Raw genomic sequence first — 7,208 nt, 5'->3', positions numbered from 1 at the left:
AATTAAAAGCTTTCCCTTAAGAACAGGAACAAGACTAGGATGGCACTACTGTTTAACATAGTATTGGAAGTATTAGACAGAGTAATTAGGTGGGAGAAAGAAATAAAAGGCACCCAGATCAGAAAAAGACAAAGTCAAATCGTCAGTGTTTGCAGATGATATGGTCCTATATGTAGAAAAACCTAGAGACTATCCAAAAAACTCTTAGAGTTGATAAACTATTTCAGCAAAGTTGCAGGATACAAAATCAACACACAAAAAAATTAGTAGCATTTTTATACTCTAACAATGAACTAACAAAAAAAGAAATCAAGAAATCTAGCCCATTTGCAATAGTGACCAAAAAACAATAAGTAGGAATACATTTAGCCAAGGAAGTAAAAGATCTGCACAATGAGAACTACAAATCACTGTTGAAAGAAATTAAAGAAGACACAAAAAGTTTGAAAGACATTCCATGCTCTTGGATTAGAATAATTAATATTATGAAAATATCCATACTACCCAAAGCAATCTACAGATTCAATGCAATCCCATCAAAATACCAATGACATTCTTCACAGAAATAGAAAAACAACCTAACACTCATGTGGAATAGCAAAAGACCCTGAATAGTCATAGCAACCCTGAGCAATAAAGTAAAATAAAATAAAGACAGAGGCATAACACTATCTGTCTTTGAAATATACTACAAAATTATAGTAACCAAAATAGCATGGAAGTAGTATAAAAACAGGCACTCGGACCAATGGAATAGAATAGAGAACCCAGAAATCAACCCACATACTTACAACCAATTGATCTTCAAAAAAGGCACCAAGAACATACTTTTGGGAAAAGACTGCTTCAATAAATGGTGTTGGGAAAACTGGACATCCATATGTAGAAGAATGAAACTAGATCTGTACCTCTTGCCATACACCAAAATCAACTCAAAATAGAGTAAAGACTTAAATATAAGACCTGAAACTATAAAACTCCTAAAAGAAAACATAGGGGAAACACTTCAGGAAGTAGGCCTGGGCAAACACTTTATGAATAAGACCCCCAAAGCACAGGCAACAAATGAAAAAATAAACAAATGGGATTATATCAAACTAAAAAGCTTCTGCACATCAAAAGAAACAATGAACAGAGTAAGAAAATCTACAGAGTGGAAGAAAATATTTGCAAATTATGCCTCTAACACAGGATTAATATCCAGAAAATGCAAAGAAGTCAAACAAATTCAAAGTAAAATATCAAATAACCCAATTAAAAACAGGGAAAGGAGCTGAATAGGCAATTCTCAAAAGAAGATATACACATGGCCAACAGGTACATGAAAAATGCTCAACAGCACTCAGCATCAGGGAAATGTAAATCAAAACCACATTGAGATGTCATCTCACACCAGCTATGCTGGCTAGTATCAAAAAGACAGAGACTAGCAAATGCTGGTGAGGATGTGGAGAAAGGGGAACCCTCCTACACTCTTGCTGGGACTATAAATTGGTGCAGCCATTATGGAAAATGGTATGGAGTTTCCTCAAACAATTACAGATAGAACTACCGTATGATCTAGCAATTCCACTGCTGGGTATATAATCAAAGAAGAGGAAGTGATCATGTTGAAAGGACACCTGCACTCCCGTGTTTATCACAACTCTGTTTACAACAGCCAAGAATTGGAACCAACATAAATGTCTATCATTGGATCACTGGGTAAGGAAAATGTGGTATATATACACAATGGAATATTACTCTGCCATAAAAAACAAAACAATGAAATCTTGCCATTCACAGCAATGTGGATGAATTTCTAGAAAATTATGTTAAATGAAATAAGTCGGGCACAGGAAGAGAAATACCTCATGGCCTCACTCATAAGTAGGAGCTAAAAAATAAACAAATACATTAAAATGAAAAGAAAGACACAGCAATCACAATTCTTTCAAAGGAAAGAACAGAACTGAGATCACCAGAAGTGGGATACGGGGAGTGGGAGGAGGGTAAGGGAAGAAATGGTAAAGGGCCACAAAAAATGATCACATTGTATAATGTTGAATCTACTACTTATCCTGATTTGAGCATCACATATAGAACAACTCTGTACCCCATAGATATGTACAATCAAGTATGTTTCAATAAGAAAAAAACAACAACAGCAACAACAAAAAACCCAAATAGGAAGACCAGGGTTTAACTAAGGCAGCTACAGCATGACTGGTGAGAGAGATGAACATGTTAAAGAGATGCCAGGGAAATAGAATCTGTGAGATCTGGTGACAATTAGACATGCGGGAGTTAGGAAAAGTGTGGTGATGTTCACATACCTGGGTTCCTGGCTATAAAGGTTCAGTATGGAACACACAGTGTAAAGGGACAGTAATGAGCTCCATACTGGACATGTTATTTCAAATGACCGGACATCCGAGTCTGGATACTTAATGCATTTGTACATCCAGGACTGAAGGTCTTGAAAGATAACTAAGCTACAGGAATATTTTTGGGAACAGGCTGGAAGAAACAAACCAGTCAAAGGGTAACATAGCCCAGTGATGGTACATGTGAAGACTGGAGGAGATTCTCAGAGACAAAGCCCTGGGAATGACCAACATTTAGATCTTCAAGTGGAGCTCACAGAGAGGAGAGGAAGAGCATGAAGAAATCACTGAAGGAGAGAGTTTTCTCAAGAGAGAGGGCCAAGTTCATCACATATCACAGAGAGATGAGGTAATAAAATAAAAGCCATCACTGAATAGAAAGCTATGGACGGCAGTGGCCATCGTCTCAGGTGCAGGTCCAGGGGATTGTTAGGGTCAGAAGCTGGACTCCAGTGTGCTGAGGAACAGGAGACTAGGAACTCCAGCGAAGCTTGGAAAAGAGGAGCTACTTTTTTTTTTTTTTTTGTCTTTTTCCGTGTCCAGCAACGGATCGCAACCCTCAGTGTTGCCCCTGTACCGGACCGGGGACCGGCAACGGGATTGCAACCCTCAGTGTTGCTCCCGCGCCTCGCTCAGCCAGTGAGCAGGAACCGGTCCGTATGTGGGATCTGAACCCTCGGGCGGGAGCGCCGCCGCGCTTCCCAAGCGGCGCACTATCCAGTGCGCCACCGGGCCGGCCCGACTTTTTTTTTTTTCCTAAAAGTATGGGTTTGAAAGGAAGGACAGAGAAAGTGAGAGGGTATATGCAGAGGTGAGGAAAGCTTTTGGTTCTTTTCAAGGACATGCTGGTCTCTTGTCCTGGGCCACCTGGGGCTCTCCCACCAGTGCTTTCTTCCCTTGCTGGCTCATTTTATAATCGATTGCTTTCCTTGCATGCCAGCTGCTGTGCCATGCACGCAAGATCTCATATTCATCAAGCGCTCAATCAGCCCTCCGTGGTTGTCTCATTTTACAGTCCAGGAAGCTCAGGCGGTGAGCCGAGGTTAATTGCCATGCACGAGTTCACAGCGTACATCAGTGGTGACAGCACAATTAGAACTTGTGACCAGCGATTTTTCATGTAATCGACTTGTTCACAACGCCGCCTGCCTTCTCTTGCCACATGTATCTCGATGCAATTGCGTGATAAGTAATGTGATAGGAAACTGGACAAGGTGGAATGGAAATTCAAGGATTGCAACCACCTCTTTATAATAACCCTGTGCTGAAATACGAAGAGCCAAATAATAATAAAAATCTCATCTTGGAATAGTAGAAATTTCTAATGACATCAGCCCATGCTGTCACAGCGAAAACTCTAAAAGTACACCAACAAGAGGGCCAGAAAATAAATTGAGCTAGACAGTATTTAGCAGGAACCGAGGCAGATGATCAGATAAGCAGGTGGAAGACGGACATCAATGGAACCAGACTGTGATTGAGGTGAGGGAAGGACAGAGGCCACTGCACAGCAGTGACAAATGGAAAACAGAATTAGAAATTGAAGAGACATTAAATTGAGTTTGTTCCAGCAAACATGTATTTTATTTTAAAAAATTAATTGTGACAGCCATAGTAGTGACAGATTTTCTCCTCACTATTCAGAGTCAGTACTTTCTTGTTACTGTTTTTTTCTTATTTTTTTTAATCAACCTCCCAAGGGAATACATGCATTTTTGCTCTTTACATAGAATACATAATACTAATCTTGTAAATACTAAAATTTCCTATCAACCAAAATGCCATAATGAGTTGAAAAGGCTCATAAATGATGTTAATGCTTTTGCACATGAATATATTTATTTTATTTTCTAAAAAGAGGTATTCATTACTGTGGCTTTTAGGAATTCAGAACAATAAGAAAAACAGGAAATAATCATATAGAACTGGCACAGCTAAATGAAATAGCCAACTTTTTGTTTTTGTGTTGTTTTGATTTCGCTTGGGGAGTTTTAATTATTTTTAAAACCACTTTTTTGAGGTCCGATTGGCACACCAAAAGCTGTGTATATTTCATGTATGCGAGGTGATGAGTTTAGAGATGAGAATGCATCCATGAAATCAGCAGCACAGTCTGCAACATAAACATCCCCATCGCCTACAGAAGTTTCCTCCCACTCTCTTTATTTATTTATAGTTTTCAGTGATAAGACCACTTAACAGGAGATCTACCCTCTCAGCAAAATTTTAAGTATACAACAAAGTCTCGTTAACTATAGGCAACATGCAATTCAGAATTGTGTGCTACAAGTGAAGTTTTTCAAAGATCCAAATAATTAACTTTCCAACAGTGAAATCTGCATAAGTGTCAGATTCATTCTCTTTAGAACTAATGAAATCTGTCTCCAAAAAGTTACTGCCAACAAGATTTGAAGAAAGCAGAAAGCAAAAGGCATCTGCTGTAGGAGAGTGTACTGAGGAGGGAGGGGCCAACAGAGTGGACAACTGACCGAATGTACTGAAGGTCTGCAGAATGGATGGGTAATTGCACCGAGGGTCTGCAGAGGGGATGGCTGAATGTACTGAGGGTCTGCAGAACAGATAGGTAAGTGCACTGAGGGTCTGCAGAGTGGACGGATGAATGCACTGAGGGTCTGCAGAACAGATGGGTAAGTGCACTGAGGGTCTGCAGAGTGCACAGCCGAATGCACTAAGGGTCTGCAGAAAAGACGGGTAAGTGCACTGAGGGTCTGCCAAGTGGACGGGTGAATGAACTGAGGGTCTGCAGAGTGGACAGGTGAATGCACTGAGCGTCTGCAGAATAGATGGGTAAGTGCACTGAGGGTCTGCAGAATGGACGGGTGAATGAACTGAGGGTCTGCAGAGTGGACAGCCAAATGGACTGAGGGTCTGCAGAACAGATGGGTAAGTGCACTGAGGGTCTGCAGAGTGGACAGCCAAATGGACTGAGGGTCTGCAGAACAGATGGGTAAGTGCACTGAGGGTCTGCAGAGTGGACAGCCAAATGGACTGAGGGTCTGCAGAACAGATGGGTAAGTGCACTGAGGGTCTGCAGAGTGGACAGCCAAATGGACTGAGGGTCTGCAGAACAGATGGGTAAGTGCACTGAGGGTCTGCAGAGTGGACAGCCAAATGGACTGAGGGTCTGCAGAACAGATGGGTAAGTGCACTGAGGGTCTGCAGAGTGGACAGCCAAATGGACTGAGGGTCTGCAGAACAGATGGGTAAGTGCACTGAGGGTCTGCAGAGTGGACAGCCAAATGGACTGAGGGTCTGCAGAACAGATGGGTAAGTGCACTGAGGGTCTGCAGAGTGGACAGCCAAATGGACTGAGGGTCTGCAGAACAGATGGGTAAGTGCACTGAGGGTCTGCAGAGTGGACAGCCAAATGGACTGAGGGTCTGCAGAACAGATGGGTAAGTGCACTGAGGGTCTGCAGAGTGGACAGCCAAATGGACTGAGGGTCTGCAGAACAGATGGGTAAGTGCACTGAGGGTCTGCAGAGTGGACAGCCAAATGGACTGAGGGTCTGCAGAACAGATGGGTAAGTGCACTGAGGGTCTGCAGAGTGGACAGCCAAATGGACTGAGGGTCTGCAGAACAGATGGGTAAGTGCACTGAGGGTCTGCAGAGTGGACAGCCAAATGGACTGAGGGTCTGCAGAACAGATGGGTAAGTGCACTGAGGGTCCGCAGATTGGATAGGTGAATGCACCGAGGAAACTGCAGAGTGCACAGCACAGTCTGAGCTCCTCCCACTTCTGCCCTCAGAGGCACAGCTAGGCTCACTGGAGCCTGGCTTCCCCCTCTCGGGGGAGAAGAGATTATAATTACAAACCCAGTCCCACTAATTATGGACTTTAGATGCCTGTTAAATGTTCCTTCACTGTTGGCCTCTAAATTTCTTCTGACTTGCAAAAAACCACATTGACTAAACCAACTCTGCAGTGCAGTGAGAGGTACTGAGAAGCCGATTAGAAAAATGCCTTATTCTTCACCTGCTAGGGAAACTACATCGAGCGTAAATCATGCAAGTATACCTATAAAAATGAGTATACACTTATAATTTTACCAATCTCTTTCTTTTGACAGTTTTACAAAGCTTCAGCCTACCGTTTTCATCCAGATAGGTCAACAGGATAGAGCTGGATTCTGTCCCTTCTACAGCATAATCTAATGGGATATTTCCATTAACATCTTGTAGAAGAACATTGGCTCCAGCCTGTATAAAAAAGAAAAAAAAATAAACATTATACATACTGTTAAGATAAAAAAAAAAGATTAAAAGTTTCACTAGTTGGGAAACAGATCCAGAAATAGTTCATGTTAGATACAGTCCTAAAGAATCATATAGGAAACTAGAACTATTTGTTAAGACAAATAAATACCTGTGGAGACTCTAAAGTTCTCAAAATATTCCACTGACCCTTGCAAGACCTTGGCTCCAGCTACTTCTCCTCACCCCTGCTGCTAACCCCAAAATATCCAATCAATGGCTGCTGAACTACACCTCTGTGGTGGCTGCCTGTGCATCCTGTCTTGTTTCTAATACAGTAGAAGTGTGTCATGTCTCCAGAGACCTAAACAGTGAACTCTTCTGTGAACAAGCTGACTTTTGATTGCTCTTCCTCAGTCTATCCTATAAAACTTTAGGCTCCTTGTTCCCCACAGAAACTCATCTAGGAGTTGTTCTCACACTACAGTCTATGCTACAGGGTCCTGGTTGTTTTTTTCTTTCCAGAAATTGTTTTCTAACAACAAGCATCATTTGTAAGCGTTAATGGGTTGGCTATATTAAATATGGCTGTTCCACATCTTTTAGCCTCGGGGCCCTTCATCAGCA

The 7,208-nt window shown here is 41.9% G+C and overlaps 1 long non-coding RNA gene across 1 annotated transcript in view; it reads right to left on the bottom strand.

Moving 5' to 3' along the window:
- Nucleotides 1–6,553, bottom strand: part of LOC103581899 — an 18,279-nt gene extending 11,726 nt beyond the window's left edge. Inside the window, exon 1 of the long non-coding RNA XR_549703.1 lies at nucleotides 6,479–6,553. This is a non-coding gene — a long non-coding RNA (uncharacterized LOC103581899). The remainder of the gene's footprint in view (nucleotides 1–6,478) is intronic.
- Between the last annotated feature and the right edge of the window lie 655 nt (nucleotides 6,554–7,208).

Source organism: Galeopterus variegatus, unplaced genomic scaffold, assembly GCF_000696425.1.
Source record: "Galeopterus variegatus unplaced genomic scaffold, G_variegatus-3.0.2 Scaffold14211, whole genome shotgun sequence".
Taxonomy (NCBI): domain Eukaryota; kingdom Metazoa; phylum Chordata; class Mammalia; order Dermoptera; family Cynocephalidae; genus Galeopterus; species Galeopterus variegatus.
Note: the sequence above shows the minus strand (reverse complement) of the source record. Positions and strands in the feature narration are given on the sequence as shown.